Source organism: Vicia villosa, linkage group LG7 (genome assembly GCF_029867415.1).
Source record: "Vicia villosa cultivar HV-30 ecotype Madison, WI linkage group LG7, Vvil1.0, whole genome shotgun sequence".
Lineage (NCBI taxonomy): Eukaryota > Viridiplantae > Streptophyta > Magnoliopsida > Fabales > Fabaceae > Vicia > Vicia villosa.
In genome coordinates, this window is record NC_081186.1 from 49,064,993 (window position 1) to 49,086,236 (window position 21,244).

The following is a 21,244-nucleotide window of genomic DNA, read 5'->3' on the forward strand; positions in this document are numbered from 1 at the left end:
AAAACAAAGTGAAAATATGTATTTAAAGTATTTAAGAAAACACCTAAAACATACTATTTTAAACCTAATAAAAATATATGAAATAAATGACATTTTTATGATTTTTTTGATTATTCATAAAATAGATATGTTAAATGACAAGTGTGTGAAAAATGAAGTGAAAATAAATTAATTTGATAGGTTAAATAATTATGTGAAGTTTGTGAGAAAAATGAAAGAAATTGGTGTTAAAAAAATAGTTTTGGCCCTTGGAAGGTTTGAACCCACGCCCTCTAGGTCACTCACTCAAAATAATACCACTGGGCCAAGGCGCGCTTGGTGTTAGTAACTTGCACTCATTTGATTATGTTTCAAAACAAGTAGTAAATCTTTGAAAAATAAAAGAATCAAAAAGTCTGGGGCGAGGGGGATTCGAACCCCAGACTTTGGGCATGAGGAGACTAAGAGCGCATGTGTGGCCACTGGGGCAAATTATTCAGTCGTTTATAAAACGCCTATCACTCAAAATAAAATAAACTCTGCCCTGAGATTTGAAATTTGCGCGCCACCACCATTGTCATCTTCTTCCTCAAGCTCCAACGATTTGAATTTCTGAACTCTCTCAATTCTCAACCATTTGCAACGATATAAAGACCAAACTTGCTCTAAATTCACTCACGATTCTAAATATGTAACTAACATGTATTGATATTAACTACATCTAACTAATTTACCAGAAATCGTGAAGAACCCTAAAATTTCAAAATCAAATTAAATGACTATACTGAAAGATAAATGAATGATGATAGAGGGTTTTCACTCCTCTGATGATGCTGAACAAGATAGAATCGAGCTATTTCACAAAGAGTACTTAAATTAGAGAGGTGGGGTTCAGAAACTTACCTCTGAAAATCGAGGTCGTGAGGATGATGGAGAGCACCTGGGCTTGAATGAATGATCTCAATAGCTTCCCTGAGACTCAATGATGCTAACTGAATGCTTATTGTAGCCTGAATCCTTCTGAATTGTTCTATGGACCTCCCTCGATTTCAGCTTCAAGTGAACATGGAGGGTGTTGATTCTTGGGTTACAGATGAGCTGCAGCCATCTGGTTAGCTTCACTATGACCTGAGGAGTGTGTCTGGATGATTGGCTTGGCTCGGAACCTCCTGAATTACTCCATGGACCTCCAACTGCAAATGCTCCAAAGTGAGAGCAACAATGGTGTTCCTCCACTTACAGAAGTGATCCAGGTGCTTGGATCACCTCAAATGACCTCCCTTGAGATGTTAGAATGTTCACTTCCCAAAGATGAGCTCTGGTTTGAAGAAATCGATTCTTCTTGCCAAAGAACTTTGAAAAACAATGAACATGAGAAGAGAAAGAGAAAGCAAGGAATATGGTTGCTTTGGTGTGTTTTTGAATGAGGAATGCCTCTGTATTTATAGGCAAATGGATGCAGATCAATTGGCTGTGGTGAGCTTGCTTAGTGTAGTGAGTTTGGTTTCTTAGCCATGAAGAAATTCAAAGAATCTCCAAAATGCAATGATGCATTTTCGGGCTAGCTCCCCCTATCCATTGATTCTATCTGATCTTAGGGGACATTTCAGATGCAAAGTGAGCTCTAATTGGTTGATGAGAAGATTACTTGGGTGATTCATCAATTTGCCATAAATTCACAAATGTAATCATTACATAATCACATGTTCTTGTTTTTAGAATCTTCTTCAATTCTTATGGCATGGTGAAAATGAATGCATGGCATGGTTTTAGATGTGTTATGGGTCGTGTAGCATCCATAAGAGAGGTTATTTGCACAAAATTTGCAAAGTCCAAAAGTGTCCATGACCTATAATTTTACTTCATGAGGCCAACTTTGAACAAGCATAACTCTTAGCTCAAATTGAATTTGGAGAAGGTTGAACACAATTTGGAAAGCCCTAAACATCTACTTTAAATCATTAGTTTATGTCTTCTTCAGAATCATTTGGGAAATTTGTGAAAAATGAGCCCAAAGTTGGATGAAAACTAGGTTAAAACACTTAGAAAAATTTCTAAGTGTTTATGACCTAAACTTCAAAATTTCCAAAACTTCATAAATGATTGATCTTTTGAAAAAAGTTCCTTTGTAAGATGTTGTTTTATTTTGCAAGATCTACAACTTTCATGTTGGAAGTTTTTTGAGTTGTGTAGGTGAAATTTTGAGTTCTCACCATGCCTTCAAAAACCCTAATTCCCGACTTTTTGCTCCTTGATGAATTTCTTTGAATTTCTTTGGTCAAATGACTTTAATATCCATATATTGATGATATTGATCTTTGAAAGTCATTTTTTGACCAAAAACCTTAAAAGTCAAAGGTGATCCCATACAGTTGACTTTTTCCAGATAAGGTGAGATTTTTGGACTTTTGTGTAGAAACAAGATCTTATCCTCAAATGAATGATGTAAATGGATTATATTGAGGTAGTAGAGACTCTTGAATCATGTCTTGAGTTTTGGATTCATGCCCTGATTAAAAGTCAACTATCTTGGTGAATTAGGTCAAAAACCCTAATTTGTCGACCATGTGAAAATAATGACTGTAGACTTTGAATTGAAGTGTGATATCTAGTAGATCTTGTAATATGAGATATTGGAAGATGATTGATGTCTTTGAATGATTCCCTGGGGTTTTGTAGGGTTTCCCAAATGTGATCCCTGATTTTAGTCCTTGATAGGCTCAAAACCCTAGTCTGGCAACTTGATTAAATCTGTACTCAGATGACTGGATGTCTAATCAATCATAGGTGACAAAAATGAAGTTCTTGAGCCTCATGATTGTATTAGGGACTAATCCTTGTATTGATTGATCCTTTGCCTGAGTTTTCCTGTCTTTGGGCATCCTCAGTTAGATACCAGATGGAGAAGTGACTGCTCTGGGAACTGGTCTTGACCTGATGAAAAATCTTAGAGATATGTCATCTCAGGGGGGGTCAAAATTAGGGTATGACAGTAATAAATATGGATTGTTGGAGGAATGTAAATTTTGTATGAGTCCAAGATATAAAGTTCGCAGTAGAGCCATTAACACTAATCAAGACCGTGTAGCAGTAAAGTCCATGTTTTATCTTCCGATAATTCCAAGATTAAAAAGAATGTTTGCTTCAATGCACAGTGCAAGTCAGATGACATGGCATCATACAAATAAAACAAGTCCAGGCACTATGCGGCATCCATCTGATGGCGAGGCATGGAAACACTTTGATCGAATACATCCTGATTTTGCCGCAGAACCTAGAAATGTCAGGCTTGGATTATGCTCAGATGGTTTTGCTCCTTATGTTCAAGCATCGGGAAGTGCGTATTCTTGTTGGCCAGTTATTGTAACCCCTTAAAACCTCTCTCCTGATATGTGCATGACAAAACCATATATGTTTTTGACGTGCGTCATTCCAGGACCTTCGAGGACAAAAGCCGGAATTGATGTGTATTTACAACCTTTAATTGATGATTTGAAGAGGTTGTGGATTGGTGGAGAATGCACTTATGATATATCACGTAAACAAAATTTTACTATGCGAGTTGCCTTGATGTGGACCATCAACGACTTTCCAGCATATGGCATGTTGTCTGGTTGGGGTACACATGGCAGAATGGGTTGTCCGCACTGTATGAAAGAGACCAAGGCGTTTACGTTGGATAAAAGGGGGAAAATCTCGTGGTTTGACTGTCACCGCAGATTTCTACCAAAAAATCATCCGTATATAAAGAACAAGACAAATTTCATAAAAGACAAACAGGTAACATATATGCCTCCGCCCCGATTGTCACCAGGTGCTGTATGGGACAAAGTTTGTGGGCTACCAAAAATTACAGATACTGGAAAGGCATGTAGAATTGAAGGATATGGGGTCGATCACAATTGGACAAAGAGAAGTATATTTTGGGACCTTCCATATTGGAAAGATAATTTGTTGCGCCATAATCTAGATGTTATGCATATTGAGAAGAGTTTTTTGATAATGTATTCAACACCGTGATGGATGTTAAAGACAAGACGAAAGATAATGAGAAGGCTAGACATGACATGGAAAAATGGTGCAATCGAAAAGATTTGGAGTTGAATCCTCAACTAAATGGGGAATTATTGAAACCGAAGGCTTGTTTCAGTTTGACCTCCCAAGAAGGTAAAGTGGTTTGTCGATGGTTAAAAGAATTGAGAATGTCCGACGGCTATTCTTCAAATTTTGCAACATCACATTTTTGCCGTCACTATTTCAAGCATTTGATGTTAACTCCAAGAATCATTCGAAATCCTATCAATGTTAGTGAAAGGAGTCAATTCACTTTATCGGTCTTCGGGCTTCCAGGCCGTCCATCTGAAAAAAGGGTGTGCATTGGTTGACCCAACAAGAAATGCAATCTTCCCATGTTCATGTCTTGATCAACTGCATTGAAGTTAAACCATTTCTTGAGTAAGTATACATACCCCTAACTTTTAATTTTCTTTACAATCATAAAACTCATTACTCTGAAAATTATAATGTGTTTCTTTTTAGGGAATTCAACAACACATATTTTCATACTACCGGTGTACAATCAACATCTGGTGTCATCCATGCTCAATTTCCAGCATGGTTTAAGGAGAGATTGTATAGCATTGTTGCACCGACTCCCGAAATACTCCATTTGAGAAACTTGTCTCAAGGCCCTATTCAAAGCGCAAATGAATGGCACACATACTTCGTGAATGGATATAAATTTTACACTCATACATGGACTGAAGGGAAAAAGACCATAAATAGTGGTGTTTTTGTGAAAGGAGTTACAGATGGTGGTGAAGATGACTTATATGGTTTTGTCAAACATATCCACGAGTTGGTGTACACTTACTTGGACTCGGAAAATAAAGTTGTCTTATTTTATTGTGAATGGTATGATCCAACTAGAGGCACAAAAATAGATATGACATATGGTACTGTTGAGATTCAAATGGACCGGAGGTACAAAGAGTATGACCCTTTCATAATGTCACATATTGTTAGGCAAGTTTATTATGTTCCTTATCCTTCATTTGTGCCACGTAAACGAGGGCGGTGTGCTGTCATAAAAACAAAACCAATGGGTCATATTGAATCTGACGATCTAGTGGATGAAGATCTTGCTTTTCAAGTTGATGAAGTGGAACAAATTAATGATGTGATTGCAGATGAACAAACTACAAGTTTGTCTGATACAATGGTTGAGGGGCATCTAGTTGATTCGTCTATATTGGATGAAGAGCATGAAAATATTGCATCTGAGGACAATATCACATCAAATGATGAGAATGATGTGGATGACGAGCATGAAGATTTAAAATAATGAATATGTGTTATTGAAAATGTATTTTTATAATTTCACTTAATGAACTATGTATTGAATGTGTTAATGAATATGTGTTGTTGAGATTATATTTTTATAATTTTACTTAGTGAACCATTTGCTGAATATATTTATATTAATTGTGTAATCTCTATAAATAGGTAAAATTCCACCCCAACCTGATAAAGGTAAGGGTGTAGCTGATGATAATGGTAAGAAGAAGACCCAACGCCCACGAGTAGTAGTATGTCAGTCACCTCAGTTGGCCACGTGTCCTCCCCCACAGAGTCAGGTTAATCGTATGTCCATGGCCAGTACTCAGGATTTTCTGCCACTACTCTCCTCTCCGTATCCATATTACAGTCCGTCTTTTATTACCCCACCACCACCTGGTTACCCATCCTTCCAGCAGACACAGATGCACCCATCCTTCCAGCAGGCACAGATGCCCCCATCCTTCCAGCAGACACATGTACCCCCATCCTTTCGGCAGACCGGAGGATTTGGTTTTCCACCTCCCACATAGATTAGTCCCTCATCTTTCCAGCAGACTGGTAGCACCCCACCATCTAGTTTTCCACCTCCCACACAGACTGGTCCCACCCCACCATCTTTCCAGCAGACTGGTCGCACCCCACATGTGCCCCCACAGGATGATGATCAGGCGGAGGATGAGACTGCGGAGGATGAGGCGGTGGATGATGAGTTGGATAGGAGCGATCTTCGAGGGGATGATGATCCGAGTGAGATTCATATCATTGACGGGAGATTTTTTATTAGGCCCGAAGGAAGCTCGTAAGTTTCTTATTTATCAATTTTTATTTAAGTATACGTTTCCATTTTTAATAACTTTATAATTAATGTTAATTCAATTAATGTTGTTTAGATTCACGTCGAGTCGGACTGCTGCCAAAGTTATAAGTTATATAATTCGGAAGAATTATAAAAAACTTATAAAGACTTTTAAAGATGTTAAGGGCGGGGATAAAGAACATTGGTTTACGCATTTTCAGGTATACTTAATTTATTGTTTAAGTTATTGTTATTGTTATTTAAATGACTTTTTCACTACAATTATCTAACTTTTATTTTATCTACTTTTATTGCAGGGAAAATGTGTGTGGGAACCAATGAAAGAGAGACAGATTAAAAAAAATTATTATGGCAGAACTGCAAGACGACTTTCTGACATGCTACGACGTGTTAGAAAGCGTTGGGAACTTCATGGCATCCGTCCCAGTTTGATAGGAGAAGAAATCTTTCATGATCTTCTTAAATATTTGGATAGTGATGAGTTTGCGGCCAAATCTGAAAATGAAAAGAAGATGAGAGCATCTGAAAAGGGTGGTTGCCTTAATGCTGTCGGAAGTATAAGCACTGCTGAGCATGTTCGACGCCTGGTAATAATTCTTACCACTTCTTAAAGTTATAATTTCAATTAATAATTGATATTATTAATTATAGTTTATTTTGTTATTTAGACTAAGGAATTAAATTGACCACCACTTATGACCGAGTTGGTGGCGAGGACTCGGAAAAAGAAAACAGGAGCTTTTGTTGACAATCATACACAAAAAGCTATGGTAAGTTGGGTATTATATTTGGTTAAGCTATCAGTATTATTATTTTAACCTATCGGTATTATTTGGTTAAGTTGGGTATTATATTTGGTTAAGCTATCGGTATTATATTTGGTTAAGCTATCGGTATTAATTGGTTAAGTTGGGTATTATATTTGGTTAAGCTATCGGTATTATTTGGTTAAGTTGGGTATTATATTTGGTTAAGCTATCGGTATTATATTTGGTTAAGCTATCGGTATTATTTGGTTAAGTTGGGTATTATATTTGGTTAAGCTATCGGTATTATATTTGGTTAAGCTATCGGTATTATTTGGTTAAGTTGGGTATTATATCTGGTTAAGCTATCCGTATTATATTTGGTTAAGCTATATGTATTATTTGGTTAAGTTGAGTATTATATTTGGTTAAGCTATCTGTATTATATTTGGTTAAGCTATCCGTATTATTTGGTTAAGTTGGGTATTATATTTGGTTAAGCTATCCGTATTATATTTGGTTAAGCTATCGGTATTATTTGGTTAAGTTGGGTATTATATTTGGTTAAGCTATCGGTATTATTTTTTTAAGCTATCCGTATTATTTGGTTAAGTTGGGTATTAAATTTAGTTAACCTATCGGTATTATTTTTGGTTAAGCTATCCGTATTATTTGGTTAAGTTGGGTATTATATTTAGTTAACCTATCGGTATTATTTTTTTAAGCTATCAGTATTATTTGGTTAAGTTGGGTATTATATTTAGTTAACCTATCGGTATTATTTTTTTAAGCTATTTGTATTTCTTTAAGCGATGAATTGTGATGTATTCGGTGGCGATTGTGAAGTGCCGATAAAGTGTTGATATATATGAATTAAATTGGTGATTCCTTAATTTGTTGATATATATTGCCGATAAAGTGGCGATTGTGAAGTGCCGATAAAGTGTTGATATAGATTGCAAAGTGGAAACCATGAATATGTGATTCCTTAATTTGTTGATGAAGTTTTATTATTCTGATTTATTAATTAATTCCAACAGGTAGAATTGGGGTGTGTCATACCCCAAAATTTGCCCTCCCATATTCCATTCACAATGATGCAAAGCTCAGGGTTCAGTCCAAAAGACCACTCACTCTAGAGTCCAGAAGATCCATAGTCAACTAGTTTGACCTAAAAAGTCAACCACCACCAGAGCATAGTCAAAGCTTCCCAATTTTGGTCAACATCTAGTATGTGAAGTACAACCATCATTTGATCAAAGATTGATCATGATTCCATTAATAGAAACTCAGAGATGAACAAATACACAAAGGTTCAAATTAGGGTTTCTTGGGAGAAAGTCAACCCAACTTTGACTGGGCATAACTTTCACATGGAACATAAAAAATTCCCCACTCAAAGCCTATGTTGAAGGAAATTGGATTATCTACAAATTTGTCTCTCACAAGCCAGGGCTAGAAATGATTCATTTGAGAGATACAGTGCAAAAGATTACAGGTCCTTTTCAGGCATCCTCCAAAAGCAGTTTTTTGTCAGAGAGGATATGGTCAAGATAAAAGCCCCAAATGAAAAATATGTTCCAAAGTGGCTTGTAGAGGACCTCTTGAGGTTTCCAAAAAGTCTTAGAACTCCTTCATAGCTTAAAAATTGAGTGAGATATGATTGATCAAAGTTGGGCGATTTTGGAGGACCAAATGTGAAATAAAAGGGGTCAAAATGGAATTTTTCACAAGTGGGCCTATGTTTTGCAATCCAAACTTGATCCATAAGATATCTAGGCTGCCCAAGACACATGCCACGAAGTTAAATATTTTATTTGAATTTTTAAGGATTTTATTTCATTTTTTAATGATTTAATCAAGATAAAAATCAAATATTTTGTTAAAAGGTGCATATTGATCAAATTCAATCAGCATTTATGTCAAAACACAATATAATATTCGTGCACAAATGATTGAAAAGTATTGGCATGAGATTTGGCAAAAAATAGAAAGTTTATATTCAAGATTTGAATCAATTTTTACAAACTTGGCAAGAGTGGATTTAGTGATCATTGGGCCTCAAATTCTTGACCTAATACAAGCCTATAAGTAGATGGAGGTATGCATACGAATCAGGGTTGCAAAATCTGATCAGAGGCATAGGGCAAGAACTCAAAATTTCATCAAAACACTTAAGATTCGGTTTTAGAGAATCAAGCACTTGCAGGGAGAATTAAGGAGTGCAAAACATTCCTCAAGTGATTTGGAACGTGTCTGGATCCTTGCATAGCATCAACAACCCCAGAACACCTCCATATAAGCCCAGGTAAGTCGCGACTAAACTGAACTCGATTGTGATGATTCATGCATTCTCAATGGTTTTTGATTGCGTATTATAGTTTGTATGGATACTCTGAATGTTTCTGGACTGGTTGTTTGAATTTTTGTACATTATAACGTGATCGGCCATTGGAGGCCGAGGGAGGTTTTAGGGTTTCCAATTGGGGGTTTTTATCAAAGGTAAAATTAGGTTAAAACAAGGGTTGGGTTGAGTTCGCGTGAGGGAGACGAAGAGAATTGATAGGTCGCGCCCTATTTATATGCATGTATGTGCTGTTCGTTATTCTTACAGGTACATTTGCTACGAACAAAACCATAGCAAGTTCGTAGCTAATTTGGCAGAAAAACACAGGTATAGTTGGGGAAGACGATGAGCTGTCTTCGTCCGGTTGGCCTGTTTGAATTTCGCGCGCGCGTTCCCATTCGTTCCAATTGTTTTATTATTTGTTGTTTAGCGCGCGTTGGATTAACGACTTGTGCGCCTTGGTTGGGGTGGTTAAGCAGCGTGTATTTGAGGGGGAGGTCATGGGTTCGAGCCTCCCCCCAAACATATATTTTTCTGAAAATTCCCATGTGATCCTATGTACTCCCATCTAAACCGTGTACCATGTGCCCTCAGACCAGAACCCTAGGATTCATCCACTAGCTGGATCCAACACACCCAGAATTAATTCCCATGCTATACACCCTCAGTCTAACCACACCTAATTATAACCTTAATAAAACCTAAATAGTTTTATTATTTATTTGTTTTAATTAAAATACCTTTTAATATATATTAATTATATAATAATTATTTTTTTATAAATAAATTATTATGTGATATTTATATTAAAATGTCAATTTGTTGTTTGTGCCGATTAAATCCATTAATCGCTATGGTCAACAATAATTTTAATTAAAATTCTATTTAAATAAAATCCAAATCAAATTACATTCGGTTAAATGGTTGCAATTATCTTATTGATTGTGATGATTAATCCTCCCTCGTTCTAAATTTAATTTGTTATTATTTGTAATCGTATTAATCGGTTATGAGGGGTAACAATACAAAATAAAATTCACAAAAATAATAAAATACAATAATCCGTTATTAGTGATAATCGAATCAATCGATTTGAATTGGTAATGGTACAAAACCCCTAATCTTTTGACTATGGTGATCAAACCCATTGATCATTGCGGTTAATTGTGCCAAATCAGGGTTGTACGCCCAAACCCTAAAATAATTCTAAAATCCATTCAAACTTCAAATTCAAAAATACAGATGTTTATCTACGATAGGCTATTCAAAGCCTTCAAACCTCCAAATCAAATTTCAAACTCAAAGGGCGTACAACCCGTCCCCCGAACTACGTAGACTCTGATCCTCCATAAGGAGGTACGTAGGCACTTGGCAACAAGGCGAGTCCCCCTCCCTAAAATCTCAATTTTCCCCCTATTCAATTCCTTCGCTATAAACCTTGCCATAAACCTTTATCTTTAAATGTTAGCCTTTAGGAAAGGGTTGAGGGTGCCTAACACCTTCCCTCGACCTGAATATAGTATCTTACCCCGATTTCTCAACTACGTAAGGTTTCCTATTCGCCTTGGTAGAATAAGTGGCGACTCTAAAAGTTATAAATTTTTAGGCAGGTTGCTACAGCTGGCGACTCTGCTGGGGACAACTTAAATGGTGAATACTATGCTCCTATAGGTCTTAGGTTTTGGCAGGGTTTAGGTTTGACAACTTTTTAGGGTTTGGCTAACTCGCCTTTTTTAGGGTTTGTAATTATTCTTTTTATTTTTTTTTAACAAAAAAAACTTGTTTATTTATTTTTTATCTAAAAAATATTTAACTGTTTATAATATATTTATATTTAATTGTTTATGTTAATATATTTATATTTTATTGCCTAATTGTTATATTTTTATATACACTGCTGCCATTATGTAATGTTAAAACCCTAAGTATGGGAGTTAACTTTGAGACCAAAAGGGGACATGAATCGCCTTACGAGTCTCACTGATAACTCCACTCGGAGTGGGTTAGGTATTTGGAAAGGTCCGAAACGAAGCTTGACTTTGTGGAGGGCTGGACTGGATACTTAGCTGATCTCTCCGGGAACCTACCCCAAAAATTCGAACCTCATGGATAAAATGAGTTGTTCCAAAATCCGAAGAGACAAAAAGTCTCGGAGGCTACGAACGACCCCATGAGACCTTCTAGAACACCCCCTATTAAAAGGTTGGCTCCCAAGAGCCGCTACGTCGAACCTATGAACTTATGTGATTTGTGCTATATGTATATATTGTGTTGATCATTATTTTTATTATTTCTTTTTTCATTCATCATACATCATGTGCATTCTTGCATCATATTTTATTCAAAAAAAAAAAGAAAAGAAAAAAGAGGATATCATACATATCATGCATGGCATACACATCATTTTCATGACATTAAAAGAAGATTCCTCTTCTATCTCCAGAGCAAGGGACCATTGGGAAGGATAACCTAACATCCCGACCATACTATCAAACAAGATTTCAGCAGAAGAAATCAATGGATCAGTTGGAACAGAATCAAGCCGCCCTTCGTGAGGAAGTAGATCAACTGAAGGTCAGCGTGGAAGAGGTTAAAGGAGGTATGGCTCAGATGCTAGAATTCATGAAGGCCCTCCTAGACAAACAAGATAAGGCAAAAGAGGTTCAGTCTGGGGATACCCTGGTTCAGGATGAGATCCCTAACGACAAAAACCCGCTGCTAGGATTTGTTTCAGGCTTTGGCTCGGATAAGGACAAATCTCAGGCCCGATCTGTCAGAAGGGCTATCCAATTCCAAGAGAAAGGAGAGGCCTCCCAAGAAGGATTTGTCCCCACTCCACAAACAAAAGGGACAACCCGCACAGTGCGTATTCCTGCTAGCAATGTCCCTAAGGACGATGATTACCTGGATCTACAATACGGAGTGCAAGAGGTGGACAATACAGACCAAGCACCTCAGATGCAACAGTCTAATCCCGACTCCAGGGAAGACTCCAAGGATAGTGAACAAATCAAGGCGCTGGAAGAAAGACTAAAAGTGGTAGAAGGATACGATGTCTTTGATGTGGATGCCTTCGAAATGAGTTTGGTCTCAGACTTGACTATCCCTCGCAAATTCAAGATTCCCGACTTCGAGAAATACAAAGGACTCACATGTCCGAGGAATCACTTGCGCATGTATGTGCGGAAAATGGCTGCTTACGCCCACGATCAAAAGCTAATGATACATTTCTTTCAAGAAAGTTTAAGCGGAGCGTCTATTGACTGGTACATGCAATTAGAGAAGTCTTCTGTCCGAAGCTGGAATGATCTGGCCAACACCTTCTTAAAGCATTACAAGTACAACCTGGACATGGCACCCAATCGGATGCAATTACAAAATATGTCACAGAAGAAGGATGAATCATTCAAGGAGTATGCCCAAAGGTGGAGGGAGATGGCTTCTCGAGTCCAACCTCCCCTAATGGACAAAGAACTGGTGGACATATTTATGAGCACTTTGCAAGGACCATACTACGACAAGATGGTCGGAAGCATATCTTCAGGGTTCTCGGACTTGGTAATCATTGGTGAGAGAATTGAAGATGGAATCAAAAATGGGAAGATACAAGGGGCACCCTCAGGTTCCTATCACACAAAGAAGTCATATGACGGAAAAAAGGAACCCAACACTGTTGGAGCGATCCTGGTTAATCAAACACCAACACTACAACAGAAGGATCAGCAAAAACAACAGGGTGGCCAACGCCCCTGGAGGTCCAAGCCAAAACGATCATTCACCCCATTGCACATGCCGCTGTCTCAAGCTCTGCAACATCTGCTCAGTCAGAACTTGGTAACTCTGCTGCCTCCATACTCAGTTCCGGCTAACCACGCTCCCGGGTACAAGCATCATGCTAGGTGCGCTTATCATTCAGATAGTCCTGGTCATGATACAGAGGATTGTGGGCCGTTGAAGCACAAGATCCAAGATTTGATTGAAGAAGGGCTCATTGAGTTCGAAGATCCTAGCAAGTCTAACACCATAGGTGGCTAGAAGGAGGATTTCTTAGAGCATTAGTTTTGTTTCCATTCGCAATTTCTTTCCGTTTGTTTAAACATTAGTATTATGACATATGCTATGTACTTTTCAAAAAAATCATTAATGCATTGCTTACGTTTGTCTTGATTCATTCCTAGTGTTCTCACTATATTTAAAACTGTGTTTTTACTCGATTTTCTCATTTGTGATATTCAACTCTCGCTGAAAGTTTTACACCTTTAGAGGGAGAATGACGAAAACGATACCATAATTTCATGCACTATGCTTTCGAACAGACCGTGTTGACGATGTACAGGCATTTGTTCAATCCCTAAAATAATGGAGATATAAGGATGTTAATCCCTCGTCAACCCCTTTGAGCCCAAAGAAGTAGGAGTTTTCCTTCATACAAAATAAAACCCTTAATATATAACCTGGGGTAGGGTAGCCGCTCAGTTAACTTAATTATTCCAAACTGTTCCTTTGAACATAACCACCGATGGTTCTCCGTCATGATTAAGCCGGGCAGTCAATATCCGCAAAGAAAAGGCAATGCAGAAGCCCACTAAGTCAAAACCTATTAAGGAGACTTAGGCAAAATTGGGGCATCCCGCTGACTGTAGTTTTAAAACGAACATTTCAGGCAAAAGTTGGGGATAACAAAGTCAAAAAAAGGTTACTATGAACCTCCGACAAAAAGGAAATATTACGAAAGGAGAATGACTGCCTTTGCAGATAAACCTTTGGTTTTGGAACCATCACAGATGTCAATATCATAATTCCCAAATTCTTTTGGAGACTAAACGCATAGCTAACTGAGCATAGGACCGGAGAACATCACGAAGATTGGGATGGGTACAAATAAACTTTGAGCCTTTATCTTTTGTTTCTTTAAACCGTGAACCAGGCCACGTTACAACCTTTAAAAGTCCTAACTGAAGCATGGTTAGTTCGAAAGCATAGCGTTACTAAAGGTATCCTGACTCCTTAAGGTCTACTATAACTCTTGAGTTGATATCACTTTCTTACAAAAAAAAAAACTTTGTTTTACTCAAAAAAAATGTTTTCAAACTTTCAAGACAGACGTATGCATTTGCATTTCATTATAAAGTACACTTGTCTATATAGATTTAAATGTTAACATCAGGGAGAAGTTGCATGGGGCATGGTTAATGTCTAAAAATCCTACTGACTGACGAAGTAGCTTTTAAAAGCTTGTCGAAAGAAGAAGCATCTCTCACACATGACTGAGATAGCTGAAATGCACACGGGGCATAACTCGTCATTTATCCCATTTACATGGGGCAATCAAATCAAGATCCATGGAACCTCTCAAGGACGCTGAATAGCCCATGGGGCAAGCCCATTACCTGGGGGCACGTTGCAAAGGTCGCTCAGTATCAAATGATGTCAATGCCACTCTCGCATCCTTTTCAGGAACATTTATAGGGTACTTTTCAATCTGTCCATATAGTCTTCTTTAAGACGTGTTCAAATACTTCTTACCCTTTCTAGGAACCTTTTCCAAACAGTCTTTTTAAGACCCGCCTTCTTATCCTTTCTATTTTCAAACCCTTTCAGACAGTCTTCTCTAAGATATATTCATTTCCAATAACCTTTTCTAGGTAGTCTTCTGTAAGACGTTTCTTAACTGTTTTCAGTTAGTCTTTTAAGACATATTCAAATTTCTCTTACGCTTCCAAAAACCTTGTCAAACTTTATTTAAAGTACAGAGTCTTTTCTAAGACAGTTAACCATTCTTTTTAGAGTAGTCTTCTTCAAGATGTTTTCCCTGAGTTTTGTTCAAAACCTCGCGTTCCTAAAAACAGTCTTTATCCTCTATAGGAATATTTCTGACCCTCTGCACAAACATATCCCTTTGAGCTTTGTTTAAAGCACGATCTTGTTTAAGACAATTTCCAATTCTTTCCAAGGACCTCTTCAGGTAGTCTTATAGAAGACATCATCTCATTCTGAGTACCCAGCAAATCACTGTCCGTCAGGCGCTACCGAAACGCATGACTCATTCTGAAAAGCATCTGCTTCATATTCAAACCAACCCTTAGCATCCAGGAGACCTCTAAATTGGTCTAATCAAAGACGATCATTCCTGATAAAAACCCTTAGATGGGGAAACCACGTTCAGAGGGTTTTCCTAGAACAGGGGCATACAATCCAGAATCCTATTGACTGGGGGGCATATCTTTCAAGAATTCAAACACTGGGGCAATGCATATCAGGAAAGACATGGTGAAATTCGAGTTCCCACGAAAGGTCCCTCCTTCAGATTAAGGGGAACGTCTCTCAAAATTTCCAATATTCGGGAAGTCACATTGGCATCATACAAAGAGCATTGTTGCATATTTGATCTTCTCACGCCTGTACCATTCACATCCCGCAGTATGGGATAGGCATACATGCATAATTCTCATTGAGAATCTCATTACATGGTACATGCATCATGACATTGCATAAAAACTAACGCTACCTCTTCAGGTCACTTCATAATCAAAAAGATGTTATCATCTGATTACAGTGCAAATACGATCGTATCAACGATTCAATCTTAACAGACACAATTCTAATACCTCATTCCAAGTCTTTCTTCAAAGGCAATCCAGAAGCAATCTAAGAATTTCTCACCTCTCCAGGTAGTCTTGTCCAAGACAATCATCCAAATCTTTCCAAGCAGTCTTGTTTAAGACATATCCTGACCTTTCTAGGTAGTTTTGTTTAAAATGCTTCGTATCCTTTATAGGAACCTTTCTAGGTAGTTTTGTTTAAAACGTTCCACGACCTTTATAGGAACCTTTCTAGGTAGTTTTGTTTAAAACGTTTCATGCCCTTTATAGGAACCTTTCTAGGTAATTTTGTTTAAAAACGTCTCATATCCTTTATAGGAATCTTTTTAGATAGTTTTGTTTAAGACATTCCATATCCTTTATAGGAATCTTTTTAGATAGTTTTGCAAAAAACGTTTCATATCCTCTATAGGAATCTTTCTAGATAGTTTTGTTTAAAATGCTTCGTATCCTCTATAGGAATCTTTCTAGATAGTTTTGTTTAAAACGTATCGTATCCTTTATAGGAACCTTTCTAGGTAGTTTTGTTTAAAACATATCGTTCCCTTTATAGGAATCTTTCTAGATAGTTTTGTTTAAAACATGTCGTTCCCTTTATAGGAATCTTTCTAGATAGTTTTGTTTAAAATGTATCGTTCTAGGAACCTCTCTAGGTAAGTCTTGTTTAAGATATCTCGTATCCTATCTAGGAGTCATCCCAAGTGAGTCTTGTGTAAGACGTATTACATCATTTTCAAAAAAAAAAACTTTTCTAGGTTAGTCTTGTGTAGGACATATCATACCTTTCTAGGTAATACTGTTTAAGACGTTTTCGTTTCCCTTCCAGGAACCTCTTTAGGCTAATCTTGTTTAAGACACATCTCAGCCTATCTAGGACAGTCTTGTTAAAGACACACCCTGCCTTTCTAGGTAGCCTTCTTAAAATATTTATCCAATCTTTTCTAAGACATACCTTATTCTTTTAAAAGAACTCCCCAGTTAGTCTTCTCTAAGACATTCTTCCTAAGCATTGTTCAAAGCCTAAGCTTCTCCGCGGCAACCTTCAATACATCCTATTCAGGAATCTCTTCAGGCAGTCTTATGTAAGACATTACTCTCTCTCCTCAAGATACAATCAAATAGTCCAGGACTGAAAAGCATATGCTTTAGACAAGTATCCTGCCAGACAAATGGGTGGCATCTATAAGCCCATCTCCCACAGAGCTTTTTCCCTACGCAAGCAAATTTCAGGGCATTTCAGTGTCCAATCATCTTTTACCTCTTCACGTTCAAGAAGATTGAACAGGGGAAGCTGTCATACCCCAAAATTTGCCCTCCCATATTCCATTCACAATGATGCAAAGCTCAGGGTTCAGTCCAAAAGACCACTCACTCCAGAGTCCAGAAGATCCATAGTCAACTGGTTTGACCTAAAAAGTCAACCACCACCAGAGCATAGTCAAAGCTTCCCAATTTTGGTCAACATCTAGTATGTGAAGTACAACCATCATTTGATCAAAGATTGATCATGATTCCATTAATAGAAACTCAGAGATGAACAAATACACAAAGGTTCAAATTAGGGTTTCTTGGGAGAAAGTCAACCCAACTTTGACTGGGCATAACTTTCACATGGAACATCAAAAATTCCCCACTCAATGCCTATGTTGAAGGAAATTGGATTATCTACAAATTTGTCTCTCACAAGCCAGGGCTAGAAATGATTCATTTGAGAGATACAGTGCAAAAGATTACAGGTCCTTTTCAGGCATCCTCCAAAAGCAGTTTTTTGTCAGAGAGGATATGGTCAAGATAAAAGCCCCAAATGAAAAATATGTTCCAAAGTGGCTTGTAGAGGACCTCTTGAGGTTTCCAAAAAGTCTTAGAACTCCCTCATAGCTTAAAAATTGAGTGAGATATGATTGATCAAAGTTGGGCGATTTTGGAGGACCAAATGTGAAATAAAAGGTGTCAAAATGGAATTTTTCACAAGTGGGCCTATGTTTTGCAATCCAAACTTGATCCATAAGATATCTAGGCTGCCCAAGACACATGCCACGAAGTTAAATATTTTATTTGAATTTTTAAGGATTTTATTTCATTTTTTAATGATTTAATCAAGATAAAAATCAAATATTTTGTTAAAAGGTGCATATTGATCAAATTCAATCAGCATTTATGTCAAAACACAATATAATTTTCGTGCACAAATGATTGAAAAGTATTGGCATGAGATTTGGCAAAAAATAGAAAGTTTATATTCAAGATTTGAATCAATTTTTACAAACTTGGCAAGAGTGGATTTAGTGATCATTGGGCCTCAAATTCTTGACCTAATACAAGCCTATAAGTAGATGGAGGTATGCATACGAATCAGGGTTGCAAATTCTGATCAGAGGCATAGGGCAAGAACTCAAAATTTCATCAAAACACTTAAGATTCGGTTTTAGAGAATCAAGCACTTGCAGGGAGAATTAAGGAGTGCAAAACATTCCTCAAGTGATTTGGAACGTGTCTGGATCCTTGCATAGCATCAACAACCCCAGAACACCTCCATATAAGCCCAGGTAAGTCGCGACTAAACTGAACTCGATTGTGATGATTCATGCATTCTCAATGGTTTTTGATTGCGTATTATAGTTTGTATGGATACTCTGAATGTTTCTGGACTGGTTGTTTGAATTTTTGTGCATTATAACGTGATCGGCCATTGGAGGCCGAGGGAGGTTTTAGGGTTTCCAATTGGGGGTTTTTATCAAAGGTAAAATTAGGTTAAAACAAGGGTTGGGTTGAGTTCGCGTGAGGGAGACGAAGAGAATTGATAGGTCGCGCCCTATTTATATGCATGTATGTGCTGTTCGTTATTCTTGCAGGTACATTTGCTACGAACAAAACCATAGCAAGTTCGTAGCTAATTTGGCAGAAAAACACAGGTATAGTTGGGGAAGACGATGAGCTGTCTTCGTCCGGTTGGCCTGTTTGAATTTCGCGCGCGCGTTCCCATTCGTTCCAATTGTTTTATTATTTGTTGTTTAGCGCGCGTTGGATTAACGACTTGTGCGCCTTGGTTGGGGTGGTTAAGCAGCGTGTATTTGAGGGGGAGGTCATGGGTTCGAGCCTCCCCCCAAACATATATTTTTCTGAAAATTCCCATGTGATCCTATGTACTCCCATCTAAACCGTGTACCATGTGCCCTCAGACCAGAACCCTAGGATTCATCCACTAGCTAGATCCAACACACCCAGAATTAATTCCCATGCTATACACCCTCAGTCTAACCACACCAAATTATAACCTTAATAAAACCTAAATAGTTTTATTATTTATTTGTTTTAATTAAAATACCTTTTAATATATATTAATTATATAATAATTATTTTTTTATAAATAAATTATTATGTGATATTTATATTAAAATGTCAATTTGTTGTTCGTGCCGATTAAATCGATTAATCGCTATGGTCAACAATAATTTTAATTAAAATTTTATTTAAATAAAATCCAAATCAAATTACATTCGGTTAAATGGTTGCAATTATCTTATTGATTGTGATGATTAATCCTCCCTCGTTCTAAATTTAATTTGTTATTATTTGTAATCGTATTAATCGGTTATGAGGGGTAACAATACAAAATAAAATTCACAAAATTAATAAAATACAATAATCCGTTATTAGTGATAATCGAATCAATCGATTTGAATTGGTAATGGTACAAAACCCCTAATCTTTTGACTATGGTGATCAAACCCATTGATCATTGCGGTTAATTGTGCCAAATCAGGGTTGTACGCCCAAACCCTAAAATAATTCTAAAATCCATTCAAACTTCAAATTCAAAAATACAGATGTTTATCTACGATAGGCTATTCAAAGCCTTCAAACCTCCAAATCAAATTTCAAACTAAAAGGGCGTACAACCCGTCCCCCGAACTACGTAGACTCTGATCCTCCATAAGGAGGTACGTAGGCACTTGGCAACAAGGCGAGTCCCCCTCCCTAAAATCTCAATTTTTCCCCTACTCAATTCCTTCGCTATAAACCTTGCCATAAACCTTTATCTTTAAATGTTAGCCTTTAGGAAAGGGTTGAGGGTGCCTAACACCTTCCCTCGACCTGAATATAGTATCTTACCGCGATCTCTCAACTACGTAAGGTTTCCTATTCGCCTTGGTAGAATAGGTGGCGACTCTAAAAGTTATAAATTTTTTGGCAGGTTGCTACAGGGTGTTATAATTTTCATGTGGCATGTGAGATGTTGTTGAAGGATAGAAAAACACTTAGAAAGGGGGGGGGGGGGTTGAATAAGTGTAGCTTTAAAACTTGTAAGATAAAAACTATTTGCACAATGATTTTTATCCTGGTTCGTTGTTAACTAAACTACTCCAGTCCACCCTCTTGGAGTGATTTACCTCACCTGAGGATTTAATCCACTAATCACACAAGATTATAATGGTTTTCCACTTAGACAACTTCTAAGTCTTCTAGAGTATACTAATCACAACCTGATCACTCTAGGAACAAACTGCTTAGATAACCTATAAGACTTTCTAGAGTATACTGATCAACAACCTGATCACTCTAGTTCTTACAACTTAATGTAAACAATTTCGTTTAAGAGTTACAATGCTTCTTATAAAGCTATTATCACAACTGTTATTTTCTGTTAAGTTTAAGCTTAATCTCACTAATATATTACAACAGCAATATAGTGAGGTTGATGATGAAGTTTGAGAGCTTTTTAAATTTGACAGTGTTTCTGTATATTTGCGCAAGTGTTGTATTCAGCTTCTCATCAAAACTTCAATATATAGGCGTTTAAGAAGATGACTGTCGCGGGGAAAAATCGTATGCCTTTTTTCGAGATGAGACACCTGATGCCTTCTTTGGGCTCGAGTGCTCAAAAAATGATTTTTCTTTTGTACGGACCAAACTTTTTATTATTTCCAAAGGAGGAAAAGGAAAAAAGCTGCAATAACCTAAAAGTGGGGGGAGAGATCTTTGGGTAAGAGGGTTGGTTATACGAAGGGAAGGTATTAGCACCCAACGTATCTATAGTACTCTATAGGTTTCTTTTCTTTGTTTTTCATTCCATGTTGTTGAGAGGTTATGGTGAAATAGGTGGGACCTAAGGTGTTTGTTTGATTATGCTCGCAAAGATCATCGCGATCCTCTGCATACATATCCCTTAAAGGGAATCAGAGCATCTGTAGCTCGGGGTCTACGGGTGCTAAGGTTTGAATGGTTTTTTTTGTTTTGTTTTGCTCGCCAAGGATCGACCTTGTGCCTACGTATTCTCAAAGGGATGTTGAGAAAGTCAGAGCAATCGTAGTTCCCACTTATGCTAGTGGAAGCAAAGGAAAATAGACAAATGTCGTCTAAATGCTAGATGTATCTAATCTATATCATCACATACATCTGTTTGATTTTGTTT